General features: G+C 39.3%; 2 pseudogenes; one reads left to right on the top strand and one right to left on the bottom strand.

The window, feature by feature from the left end:
- Positions 1 to 1,183: 1,183 nt before the first annotated feature.
- Positions 1,184 to 13,762, bottom strand: part of LOC102879362 — a 55,039-nt pseudogene continuing 42,460 nt past the window's right edge.
- Positions 11,250 to 11,368, top strand: LOC112470810 (annotated as a pseudogene).

The raw sequence follows: 13,762 nt of genomic DNA, 5'->3' as shown, positions 1-13,762 counted from the left end.
GGTGGTGGTGGTGGTGGTGGTGGTGGTGGTGGTGGTGTTTGTTTAAGGAAACAGGGGAGGAAGGAAATGGAAAGGAAGAGAGAGATGAAGAAAACCATAATAATGAGAAGTTGGTGCCTAATACTTAAGTGAATATAAATGCAATTGTAAAGTGTAGACTGAAGACATAAATCTAATCAAAGTCTTTTCAACTAGGAATCCTAATATCTTTTACGAGTGGGTTCTCTAGCGCTTTCTTGCGTGCTCTCTCTTTCTCTCTTTCTCCCTCCCTCCCTTTCTCTCTCTCCCCAGACAATAATACGGTACAGACTGATATAAGTTTGCCTTAGTCATAGAGCTAATCACCAGCTCACACACCAGTCACTTGACCCTAACACCTACATAATACACCACAATTTCTTTCTCTACATACGTTTAGAAATAACACTGTGGAGAACTTACCTTTCTTTCATTCACACACATGTTATGCTAAAATAATTAGCTGGAAGTTGTATGGAAAGCACATGCTGCTGCATCCACCTGAAGTACTTGCAGAGGTGCTCTTGTGGGAGCATGGCAGCCATTCGGGGCCGCCCTGGGGGCGGTTTTGGCTGGCTCTCTGAGTGTTTCCTCCAATCAAATCCTGTCTGTCTATGCTCCCAACCCTCTTATTTCTCCACCTTCCTCTGCTACCCCAACTTTCCTCCACTCTTAAACCAATTTGGAACTTCAATCTCAATCCAGTTCTTACAGAATGCATACTTCTCCCCACCCCGGGGGCGACCTGCTGAAAGAGAACCAAAAACCTTTAGTGGATAAAACTAAATCACATAAATGTATTGAATTCAGGGGTGCTTCTGGGTGTTAAATGTATTTGTTTATTAATTTGTTTTAAATTATAAAACGTACGTTTTTTAAAAACTAAAAAATGCAAAAGTATATAAAGTAAAAAGCGAATATCCTTTACAGTTCATACTATGAATAAAATTATTTAGAAAATTGCTTTTCACTAGACAGTATAATTTCTATTGGTCAATATAAACCAAATATGAATCATACAAGTCATCTTCTATTCCATTCAGCTGGATGGGTTTAAGGGACAGAGGAATGAAAATATCATTCTAGAGGAAATCAATTAATAATGCCATTTAAAATATGGTTTCTAAATTGCTTAAGCATATCTATCAAAATCTAACGGGTGTGTTTAAAATCAGCATCCTATAAAAGTAATACACTGTGAAATGATCTCTGAACTATGAAAATTTGTCTTTTAGACCTAGTATCATAGAGCGCAGAGATTGGGTAGATTGCTGTGTTGGAAGAGTCGCTCCATTTTCTTTGGAAGTTTGCACTTGATTCATATGGGTACATTCCAAGGAACATAGGATCTAGGTTTATCTCTTGGGATCTAGAACAAAAGGACAAATTTGTATGTTTGCATTTGGAAAATGTTTGTGACAGGTGAAAAATAGCAGAATACAAATAGGAGAAAAACCACTCTGGCAACCATGGCAGTGAGAAGTCTGGCAGTGACAGCAGGAGAAATGGAGAAATCCAGGAGAGGACTGGGTGGGGCAGGGCAGCTACGAGAGTCATCATCCTGTGCTTGGAGAGGGACAAGTGAAAAGTGGAATCAGTCTGTGCTTCTCCAGAGTGAAGAGGTGGTTCATGGGGCTTAGGAAAGCTATAAGGAGTGCCACAAAGAGCCAGCGTGAGAGGAGGTCTAGGAGGGGCTCTCCCCTCAATGTAAGAATAAATAAAGAATAACTTGTTTATAGTCAGAGGCGTCACTGTGAAATACATGAGTTCCTCCCACAATTAAAAATCTCATCACTGAAAGTGACCAAGGATAGCTGAGATGCTTACTCAGCAGGGGTGTGGACGCAAGAGGGATTCCTGCTACGGGGGGCTGGGAAAAGGCCCTTTCCACTCCCGTTTGAATCAGGAATTGCACACACTCCAAGTGCCTGCTTGGGATGGACTGAGATAGATGGTTGGAGGGGCCCATGTTCTTGGCCTGTCAGGTTCAGGGCACAGTTACTGCACTTCTATTCCTGATCAATGTGTTCCAGGAAGAAAACAAAACACAGGAAGAACATTCAACTGATAATTAAAAATGAACTTTTTCAAGTGGTTTAGAACTGAGCCCCACTGCAGGCCAGATAGGGCCAGGCTAATAGAAAAATGCAATTCAAGGGCCACTCAGCTCTTCTGCTCAAATGCTCTCGGGGTTCTTCCATGTGAAACCATCATGATGGGTTAATGAAACTTGACCACAAGGACTGAGGACAAAAATTCAGAATTTTATGAGCAAAACGTACCATTTTTGTGAACTTATCTTCGCAAGCCATTCTAATCTTCTCCAGGGTCAGTGGACTCCTGAGCTTCAATGCCCCCAACAGGCCTCTCTCCTATCACGCTGCATTCACCACGTCACAGATGGCAAAAAACACCGAACATCCCAGGAACATCCCAGACTCTCCCAGACTTTTGAAGGGAAACAAGTCAACTAGATTATGACTCTCTGTACATACCTATGTATATACGTGTATGTGCAGCTATAGGTGCATATGTGCACATATAAAATATAAAATATGATATATATAACTTTTACCTTTAAAAAAGTAATTTATTATTTAAACCCCAATATTCCTATTCTTAGGATTCCAGCCTAAGGACATGATTCCAAATGGAGAAAGGCTTTACCTTTAAAAAAGTAATTTATTATTTAAACCCAATATTCCCATTCTTAGGATTCCAGCCTAAGGACATGATCCCAAATGGAGAACGGAGATAAAGGCATGAAAATGATTATTGCAAGATGAAAAATCAGAGGCAATCTGATGGTAATAGTCGTTTGCGTTAGGCTCCAAGATTTGGAGTATTTTTAAAACTATAATGTTGCTAAATTATTTTATAATTTAAATGTTTAACAGGACTTTTTCTTCTATAATTCTGGTAAAAACTCCAAGCAACCAAGAGATGAATGTCGCCCCTCCCTGCACAGATATCACATAAGTATGCATTTATTCATAGAGCATGGCTTACCTTAGATGAATACCGGGTATTCGAGTTTTGAGACAAAGGCAATAAAGAGATGTGGAACTCTGTGGGGATGTTGCAGATGGCAGGATTTTATATTGGTCTGGGCCACGAGTGTACAAGACACCCCGAGGAGAGTAATTCAGTTCCTCGATTATATAGAGTCCCGTGCCTTGAATAAATGCACCTTCAATCTGAGGCAAAAAGAAAATAATTAGAATTTCTATATATGAGAAAACAATCAACAGTAGCATTTCAACTTCATGCTGTTTGTCAGAGTTGTTAAAATACAGTGTAGGAGGGTTTTCAGCACGTGTTGGAGCACGCCTCTGAAAGTTTACTTCACAGTTTACCTAAAAGCATTTTTAAACATCTTATTGAGTGCTAAGTTCAAAGTCAAAGGCCTTGAGTTTAAATCTCAGCATGGCATTAAATTTTAGCTCTAGAAGAGGGCTCAGAGAGCCTGTAGCCCAAATGCCCTAATTTTTTCTTCCTACCAGGCACCCTTCTCTGTCTGGTGGGTCCGCCGACCTCATCACACTAGGACAGGCTCTCAGGGCTTTAGAATCCTGTCATGTCATCACACTATCCTCACACATGAACCGGCTGGCCTCGCATCTCTGGACTCAGTTTCCTTTCTTGTAATATAAAGGGTTTGAACTCTGTGCTCGCTAAGCTTCCTGGATGGCTTTAAAATGCTGTCTGAGATGTGCTAGACATTTGACTATTTACATAAAACAGCTTGTGATTTTACAATCTTGTCAATTATTTCAAATTTAAATAAAAGCCATCTGGGCAAAATAGGCTACCTATTAATCACTACTGCAGCAGTTACTTGACATCTGTTATCTCAGCCCAATTTCAAGCTCCTTGAAGCTGAAGCCCATCATATGTCCAGGTCTCGCCACTTAGCACTACATCTACTTCTATCCCAGACATGTGGGACTCATTCTGTCACCTCTAAACTTAGTTCTGCCTCATTCAAGCTCCCCAGTCACAGACTGTATATTTCTTCAAAACTACCTAAAACATCTTTGTTTCCTTCCCTCATTCATTCATTCATTCATTCATTTTCCTTCACTCTTTTAAACAATAAGGGATTTGAGTTCTGTGGCTGACCTGAATAGATAGGCTAAAAGCTAGAAAAATAAGATGATGAATAAAGCTGGATGCCATGTTTTCCCTGTAGATCTCCAAAGCAGTTTTGGCTTTTATAAGTAGGAAGTGAGGCAAATCAATTATACATACCTGGCCTATGTCAAGGGCTGGATTTATACTGTAGCTAACATCCATGACAATATCTGTTCTGATGTTCTAGTAATAAAAAAAAAAAAAAAGTAAAAATGTTTACTGTGATGAATACAATTTAGGGACAGAAAGCTGAGAAACAGTTTCTGCCTGGACAGCATTGGTATAGAACCTTTCTTTGGGCCATATTATATTTCAAGAGAAAGAAGCAATATTTTATTATGTTGCAAAGTTTATCATGTATAAATTTCAGAATTATACAAATACTCTTAACCAGCTTAAGCACTGATCACATTTTATTAGAAACAATAGGAGAGAAAAATATTTACTTGAAAGATATTTACTTGACTTTGGTTCCAGCCGAGTGAGGTAACATCCTGAGTTTAATCTACTGCAAAAGGCATAAGATATGACACAGAAAACAGAAAATGTCTATGGCCCTCATGATCCTTGTTGCAAAACTTTGTGGCTACCACACAACCCAACATCCAGAGTCCAACTGGCTGTGCGATGTTTATTGAAGCACAGAATTTAGGTTGCATCGACGTGTCTTTTCATTGTTATCTGCTGTTCTAGATTTTTCATTTTTAGAGCAGAAATTGTACCATTACAACTTGGTGACCAAAAGTTCTCTGATAACCTGCAAATAAGGAGGAGTACAGCAGGCCCAGCCAGGCTGGCGGTAACGCCTTTGCTCTCCAACAGGTCTGTGCCTTCTTTTATGTGACATAATGGTCTCCTAATGGTCATGACAAACAGATTCTATTTATAATTATTAATGGAACAAAGGCAACCCAAGAGTGTCCTCATTTGATGAAGAACTTTCATTAACATTTTTCTTGTGAAAATTAGATAGTGATCTAGAATGTTCTGCTATAATAAAACCTCAGCCACTCTCTTATTTAAAGACACAATGAAATGTAAAGTTCTCTTTGACACCAGTTAGCAAGGCAGGGCTGCCACGGGACAACTGGCCTCAGCTGGAAGTGTGGGAGGTGCTCTCAGTTCTGTAGTGTTAGTGAAGGTTTTGCTTTCAAAGCTATGGGTTTACTACTGTATCTCCTTGTTTTTTGATAGGTTTGGAGAGAGCGCTGGTAGGTTGTGGTTGCCAGCCTCCAAGGTGGCCCTCAAGGATCCCCGCCTCCTGGACCATGAGGGTAAAGCCTTATGTAGTCCCGTCCTACACTTTATCCTCCAGGGGTTATGAATCAAACATGAACTGGGAGACAGGCGAAGGCCACCCTTTGTGTTGGTTTACATGACCAATAGGATATGGCAGAAGTGATAGTATGTCACCTCGATATTAGGTTATAAAAGACGGTAGCTTCTGTCTTTTTAGTAGGTTGTGGATGTTAATGAAATCCTTCAAGAATGTCATATGATGACATTTCACATAAGTGGCTAGGATTGCCAGTTGTATCAGTAGTCTACATGGAAGCCCTCTTTAGGTTGTGCTTCTTCTTTGAAGTGTTTTTTTGTTTGTTTGTTTGTTTGTTTTTTCCTGATTCCATTTAAAAAGGCCAGGGAAATAAAGAAGAGAGGCCACTGGTTGTTTTGCATGGAAGCAGCCATAGCACCACGGCAATTGCTCAGCTTCTATTTTCTTCTGGCAATATAAAGAAATTATCCTGAGGCCAAATATATGGCGCTTCCATGGTGCTCAGATAGATAGAAAATGTGGAATTTAAGTGTATCTGGAGTGCAACTTAAAGCCCCTCCCAGTTGGTACTGACCTTATGAGCACTTGTCAGGCAGTCTTTTTCAATCTCAAAACAGGCGGCTCCATAAACAAAATATTCAAGAGGGTGGCCTTCGCCTGTCTTCCAGTTCATGTTTGATTCATAACCCCTGGAGGAAACAGAATTCTTGAGGAGTGTTGTTATGTGATCATCTCCTAATTGCAGAACGTGATGATTAAACAGAACTGTTAGGAGCTGTGCTCGATTTGTAGGCACCGCAAACCAGAGAGGTATACTTGTACAATGATGTGCCAGTGCATGATAATTCAATAAATGTGTTGAATAAATATTTACGTCTTTCTTATTTACTTGCTTTGACAAAAACATCCAATCACTCCCCACCAATGACTCCTTATGCTTAGAAGTTAACTGCTGACTGTATGGTTATCTGTCCTAATGCTTTGAGCTAATAAAGGCTCATGCAATCCTATTGTCATCAGATCTGGGGAATTCCACCTGCATTTTACACCACACACTACTTAAAAAGTTCACACCAGCACATTTGTCTTTCAGGGTCTAGGATTCAGCCTCCCGTGTGAGGGATCAGGCCCCTGGGCTGTCAGGCTTTGTGGCTACTCTGGCTCCCACCATCAGGCTCCATGGCCTTCTCTGTTCCTGGCAATTCTTTAAGGACCCCATATGAATGTCATGGTAAAAGAGAGGCATAAGCCAGCAGCTTGCCAGCATTTTTTACCCTTTTCTCTTCTGCTCCCCTCAGCCCAAGGTGGCCATTGAAAATGCTTCCAGTGCGTCCTCCTCATAGCCAGCCAATGCCGTGGGGATGCCCATGACAACGAGCAAAATGCCCAAATCAGGCAATTCTCTCTGTATCACCCTGCTCTCTGATGGCCTTCACTTCCATTAAAACAATTAGATAAACTGTTTTCCAAAGTATGTGAGTTCCAGTTGTCCCACATCTTGACAACGCATAGTTATTGTCAGATCTCTTGTTGTTTGCCAGTCTACAAAGTGTAGTGTTTATCTCATTAAGGGGTTAATTTGCATTTCCTTGCCTTCATTTCTTAACTTAAGTAATAGACTGAGTTTTCAACTAAAGGTCAACTACTACTATGGGTTCCTGTTAGTGCTTTGTACTAACCCCCAGAGAAACCTCTAGAACTACCCTGTCTGGACAGCTGGATTAGGGAGGAGCTAAATATTCTTTATAATAGTGGATTAATACAAAGTACAAAATTAAGTTTTGCCAAAATTGCAAACAGAAATAAAACTCTCCTCAAGATATCACTGCTATTTTCCATAGCATGCAATTGAAAGGATTATTTACCTGAAGTATCCAGTAGCCAAGAGACTAATACTTTTGTCAAAAGCAGCCTGTACCTGTGAAAGGAGAATATCACGTGATACAATAAGAATGTTTAAAATAAGAACCACTTGTAATTTAAATTTAAATTTTACTATGTGTTAAATAAAGTTATCAGTAGTACTAATTAGGAAGGACCAAGATTAATTTATTCCTTTCGGCATTCTCCATCTCCACAGGCAATCGTGGTTTACTGCACTTGTTCAAATGCATAGCACCATAATAAGTGATGCCATGATATGTTACACTTATTGTATGGACTACAGAGGGCAATGCGTATTCTGCTTATGAAGACTTTTATTCAGTCATCTGGAAAGACTTATCCTACTAACATGAGACGTTTCAGTAAACAGTGGGTGGTTGGATGTTTAAATTTCATATCATGTATCCATAATAGTCTTAGGAGAGGGGTATAATTTTGCTAAATTGTACCATTTACACCAAAAGTTCTCCTGACTCTGCAGTGCACACAGTTGACTCATAAATGGAAAAATGGAGGTTAGGTCCAAGTTCTCAAGTCTGAGACAGAAAAAGGTGAGAAGTGCAACCATTACATAAGAAAGTGGGCTAAATAGCAGCATTTCAAGATAGTGGATGACTGACTTGCACTGCATCCCGGCCCAGCTTTCTCCAAGGAGACTCTCTCAGCCTTCCTGAGCCCAGGCAGCACAGGACAGAGGGCAGAAAAAAATATGCCCAGAAAGGATTGAGGGCTCCCATAAATATGAATTATAGAATAAGTCCTAACTCTATGGGAAAGCAGGGACCATTCCTAAGTAGACTTCTCAAATGTTATCTACAGATCGACGCTTTTAAAGTGACATTCTAGAACAGTCAGCACAACACATATTCCCTTTATCAATACCATTCATACCATCTGATACTTTAGAATCTATTACTCTTTATCAATACCATTCATACCATCTGATACTTTAGAATCTATTACCCTTTATCAATACCATTCATACCATCTGATACTTTAGAATCTATTACCCTGAAAAATTTGCTAGTTGACTTTAGAACGTGTATTCTCTTCCAACTAGATCATAAGTAGATCAAAAGAAGTATTTCAATATTTCCATTGCATCAAGTGTCTACTATTAGTTGAATATATACCCAATGGCTTGTTTCCTTATTTCTAAATGAATGTTTATATGATTTTTACTTTCATAAAAAGATTCTAGTGTTTTCTTCCCACTTTAGAAACAGTGGAACCCAAGAGGGAGAATAAACAGATTTACAGCTATTATCTAGAAAATACCTAGGTCCCAAAGGAAGAAACATTAATTGATTCTTGTTTAAAAGAAGAATTCTGGACAGAAGACTATTTTTTTTCTCTAACAGAATTTTCCTAGATCTGAGAGTTCCTCCACCATACTATAAGATTTCCACATGCCACAGCCTAAGGGCCTTTATTTATCACTATGTGACTGCAGTACCTGTTGAAGTGCTCTTTCTACTGATATTTAATTCACACATGTATCTCACGTTCCTCTTCCTTTTTTTTTTTTTTCTGAACATAAAACACAAAGTAACGGTGATTCTTACCCAATCCTTCCAGGTGCCTCGAGGATTCTTGCTGATGATGGGTTCAAGGCGCTTTAGGAGAGTTTGACAAGCATCCTAGGGATTATTTTTTAAATTAAAATTATAATCATAATTTCACATAAACAGCAATTTCAAAATCACATGATATGTGCCATTACATAGGCTTATTTAAGAGGCCCAAGGAATATAAACAAGGAAGAGACCGATCCTACAAGAAGTGATGTGACAAGTTTCATGGGGATGGAGCTGAAATGTGACCACCCAGGATGGGCACCTTGTAAGACTGCTAAGAGGTCAGGACTTAACAGAAAAACTGATGGCACACTACTGGCCACTGTTTATAAACACAGCATTTATTTTGTGGGAAAGGTTGCTCTGGCAGCATGAAGCCAGAGTGAAAAGCAATGGAACTGGGGCGGAGAGACAGCCTTGCAATGGTGCTGGCAAGAGGCGAGAATCTGAGTCACAGCAACCATATTATTGCAACTTGGAAGTGAAATGACACAGAGACATACCTGAGTAGAACTGAAATGACCAGTTGACCAGTGAGATGTCAGGATGAGGGAGAAAAAGCGGTGGCTATTTCAGCTCAGGAAGGTAGCTGAGTGCCTTACTACTGGCCGAACCTGAGACGGGAAAGGGCAGTTTTTACTGAGAGGGTGTGGGGAGGAGATAAGGTCTGGATTAATTCTCACCATCTTCTGAGAGCCACCCACATATTTGGTCCTGACAGGGTTAGTGATTTGGATGCCACTGCAGTGATTCCTACCTTTACTGCCAATCCATTGAGATCTGCTACCATAGAACCTCCAGAAAAGTTTGTATTAGGAACGGTTTCTGTGCTTGTTCCATGTAGATGGACATTGGCCAGTGGTGTCCTTAATTCATGACTGGCCACCTAGATTTTAGAAGAGAGGGTTTTTTGGTTTGTTTTTTTTTCACCCAAATGCTTTGGTTAGTCAGACTCATGCAAATGCCTACGTGACAGCATGTGTGCGAAGCTCTCATATACACAATGGGAAGTAGTGGGCAGAACCACGAATTCCTCCAGTCATAAAAAGTTCCTCTTTCTAAAAACCCAGTAGCTAGTCTGGACCCCAAGTCTGGGCACACTTTCTTTTTCTTTGACTTTCTTGTATGCAATACCTTTGTGGGGAGGAAGCAAGGCCCCATGCCACAGCAGGAGGAAATTCTTCATGTCTTTCTTTATCATCATGAAATCAACACCTTTGAGGCCTCGCCTATCCCACACTCTGCAAAATTCTAACAAAGTTGGCCTTATCAGAGAGGAAATGCATTATCCACATTTCTGGAGATGCTCTAGGAAAAGAGTGCTTCTTGTGAGAAAAGACAATGGTACCTACATGAGATCACAGGAGATGGTGCTGATGCCGCTGGCCAGCATAAGGACTTAGCTGGCTGCTTTTTTCTTTTTTTATTTTTAGTGGAAGGGAGAAAATCATATTACTAACTTCAACTGTTTCAAAATTCTCCTCTTTCCTTCAGATAGTATAGGTTAATAGAGTTTGCCCATAACTGTAACAAGGACATAGGCCTGTTCTTCTGTATTATTGACTTTTAGAAGAGTGTCTACACAAAATGCATAGGCTTAGAACATAAAGGTCTCTGGTGGCCCAATAAGGAAAACGCTGAAGTCCCACCCCCAAAATGGAGAAATATGACCAGACGATTTTCAATAATGTGAAAAAACATATATTCAACATCTCTCTAATCAGAAAAATGCAAGTTAAAGCAATAAAGAAGTACTATCATTCACCTATCGATTTATCTAAATTTTTAAATTATCCATAACATACAATGTTGGTTAGTAGTGTAATGATATGGGTACTTTCTGAAAAACAATTCAATAATATGTGCCAAATGATTTAAGATATAGTCTGGACCAGTAATTTCATTTCTGGGAACCTATTTTAAGAAAATATTCATTGATTTAATCACAAGTTTATGTAAAAATATTCATTAAAGTGTTCAACAATTGGGGAAGGTTAAATAAATTATATATACATCCACATTACAAATCATGATTGCAAAGAATTCTTAATGACAGAAGTGGTCACTCTACTTAAGAATAGGTGGAAAAAAAAAAAACAGAATACAAAACTATATAAACAGCATGTTGGCAATTTTTTGGGAAAAAAAAAGAGTCAAGATGGAAAGAACCCAAAATAGTGATTATTATTAAGCGATGGAATTGTGTAAGGTCTTTTTTTTTTTATTTACCTCTTACAAACGTTTTATAATCTGTGTCATTATTAGTGTAATTAGCAAAATAAAAACAGTAGCTAAAAATTAATCTAAAGTAAATGAGCCAAAAGAAAACTGGTAAAGTTCAGTTAGAAAATCAAATGTAAGTCTACAGCCATGCTACCCTGAACAAGCCTGATCCCATCTGATCTTGGAAGCTAAGCAGGGTTGGGCCTGGTTAGTACTTGAATGGGAGACCACCTAGGAAGACCAGGTGCTGTAGGTGTAAAAAACAAAAAAATAAAATAAAATAAGGGATTGTAAGCTGAGGAGGTCCTTGCAATCTGTGAAGTCAACCAAGGATTGCCTCGCAAAAAAAAAAAAAAAATTAAATGTAATTTATATTATTGATTATTCAGAGTTCTTACTGTAAAAACAAACAAACGAACAAACAAAACAAGAAATAATACATCGTTTATTCAGAGTTCTTACTGTAAAAACAAACAAACAAACGAACAAAAAAAAACAAGAAATAATACAATACATCAGAATTTACACATCTTTTTGTTGCCCAGGAAAGGTTCAAAAAAGACAACTCACTTGGTAATAAAACCAAAGGAAAGGAGAAAATAAACACACTATCTCATTTAGCAATACGACGACCCAAGACTCTTCTGCCACATTCTTTTCAGAAGGTCAGTTGCAAATGGGTTTGTTTACTCAGTTTCTGCTGATAGCTTAACAGTTGAAGCAGTCAAGGCTAAAGTCTCCTGTTCTTTTTATTTTGGAATAGAAAATATACATGTACAGTTTCTCTCTCATACACATATCTATAAACACACATCCAACTTCATCCAATTATTTGCATTCTTAACCTGAATCATTTTAGTATGGACCACTTGCTCCATTTCAATTCCACCATGAGTCACCAGCACAGACCCATCTATATAAATATGAACCAGGGCAGCAGCCTAAGCAAAAAAAAGATGAAACTAGTTTCCATGTTCTTTTCGACTGATATCATCACGTCTTGTTAATTAAAACATTTTCCCTGGAAATGATTCCCTCCTTTTCATCTCCTGCCAAAAAATATACAGATACTTTTCCTGTTGCCCTGAGAGGACTGAGCAGAGCCAGACCAATGCTGGGGCATCCCATGATCACCCACAAGAGGCCAGGTTGTTGCTGGAAAGCTTTGAGTCTGGGGCAGGACTATGTTCCTTAAGCTACTATTTCCTCATTAGGACATTTGAGTGCACTGCTGCCTTCAAGGATACCCAGACATGGATGGGGCAACAATTTAGGTTTGGGTTTTTTTGGCGGGGAGGCATTAGATTTAACATGCAAAGTTTAGTATAGATAGTTTGGGGGATAAAGAGGAATTGTTTACATGAATGCATATTCCCATAGTTATAGGTGTGTTACAGAGAATCAAAAATGAAAATCCAAGTTAGATGAAACAGATAGACATTAATGTTTTTTGCTGCAGAATGAGCTAAGCCCATTCTAAATCATCTTGGCACAGACTTACAGAGCTTTAGTTGAAAGAGAACTTGGAAGTAATCTAACTAGATAGTTCCCCACAGAGATCCAGAAGGAACCAAACTGCTAACAGAATTAAAGGCTGCTGTAATCAGAAACATCCAAACTCTAAGCTAAACTAATGTTTTGCAATTAATAAGAACATTTCACATTGCAAGTCTGCTTATGCTAAATTAGGGGGTATGGAGAGATCTCAGGAAACTGGAAAACAAGGATGGCTTCTTCACTTTGAGTCTCCAGTGTAAGAGCAATATTAACAACATATGGTCTTAAGAAAATGCTTCTAACGCTGTGGTTCAGGAAGGCCTGCAAGGAACACCTTTGTAACTGCTCGATTGGAAAGTGCCAACCCCATTGATGCAGGCTGGGCCACCCAGGGGTCACTTAAAGCTCTGAGGTTTCTTAATATATAAGTTTCGATGCAAAGTGACATGATTATATAGGATTTGTAAAGGCAGGATCTTCAGAAATTCTGGTAACAAGCTAATTTCCATTTTGTAAAGCTAAAATTTTAATAAGCTTTTATTATTCACCGAGATTGCTTATAAACAACCTTGGTCATAAGTGAAAGTCAATGGATTCACATGTCAATCATCAGCTAAACCTAAGGAAAGGACTGCATTCCTAGATGGATTCTCTGCCCACCAAAAGGAACTTCATAGCCACCTTTGGCCACACTTGGTGTCCAAAGGTTTATTTCAGCGAACGACAAGCAGAAGCCTTTATCATTCCAGATGAGAGACTTTTGACAGTGAAAATGGGCTCTGTTTAGCTGGTCAGCAGGTGTAAACTAGGGATGTATTGGGAAAACAGGGACACAGGGGTACCCTTGCTCTGGGGACAAAGGCACATACATACACAACCCAAGAGAGAATTTTAGAACCTTGAGAAAAGCATCCTATCCGTAATAATCAGTCAAAGGGCCTTATGAAGATATAGCAGTGTGTTTTACTGTCTGTTGACACATCACTCCCAGAAACACTGTCTTGTGCACCTGGCCAACTATTCTCAAGACAATAAAGATGTGGAGTGGCATCCTCCACAGACAGCCCAGAGCCGGCTGCCCTGGGGTTGCACATCAGATGCCAGCTGATGCCAGCTGCAGTAGCTGCTCCTGGGCTCCATTCTTTGGCACTTC

This window comes from Pteropus alecto, unplaced genomic scaffold, assembly GCF_000325575.1.
Source record: "Pteropus alecto unplaced genomic scaffold, ASM32557v1 scaffold3, whole genome shotgun sequence".
Lineage (NCBI taxonomy): Eukaryota > Metazoa > Chordata > Mammalia > Chiroptera > Pteropodidae > Pteropus > Pteropus alecto.
This window is presented reverse-complemented; position numbering and strand designations above follow the sequence as displayed.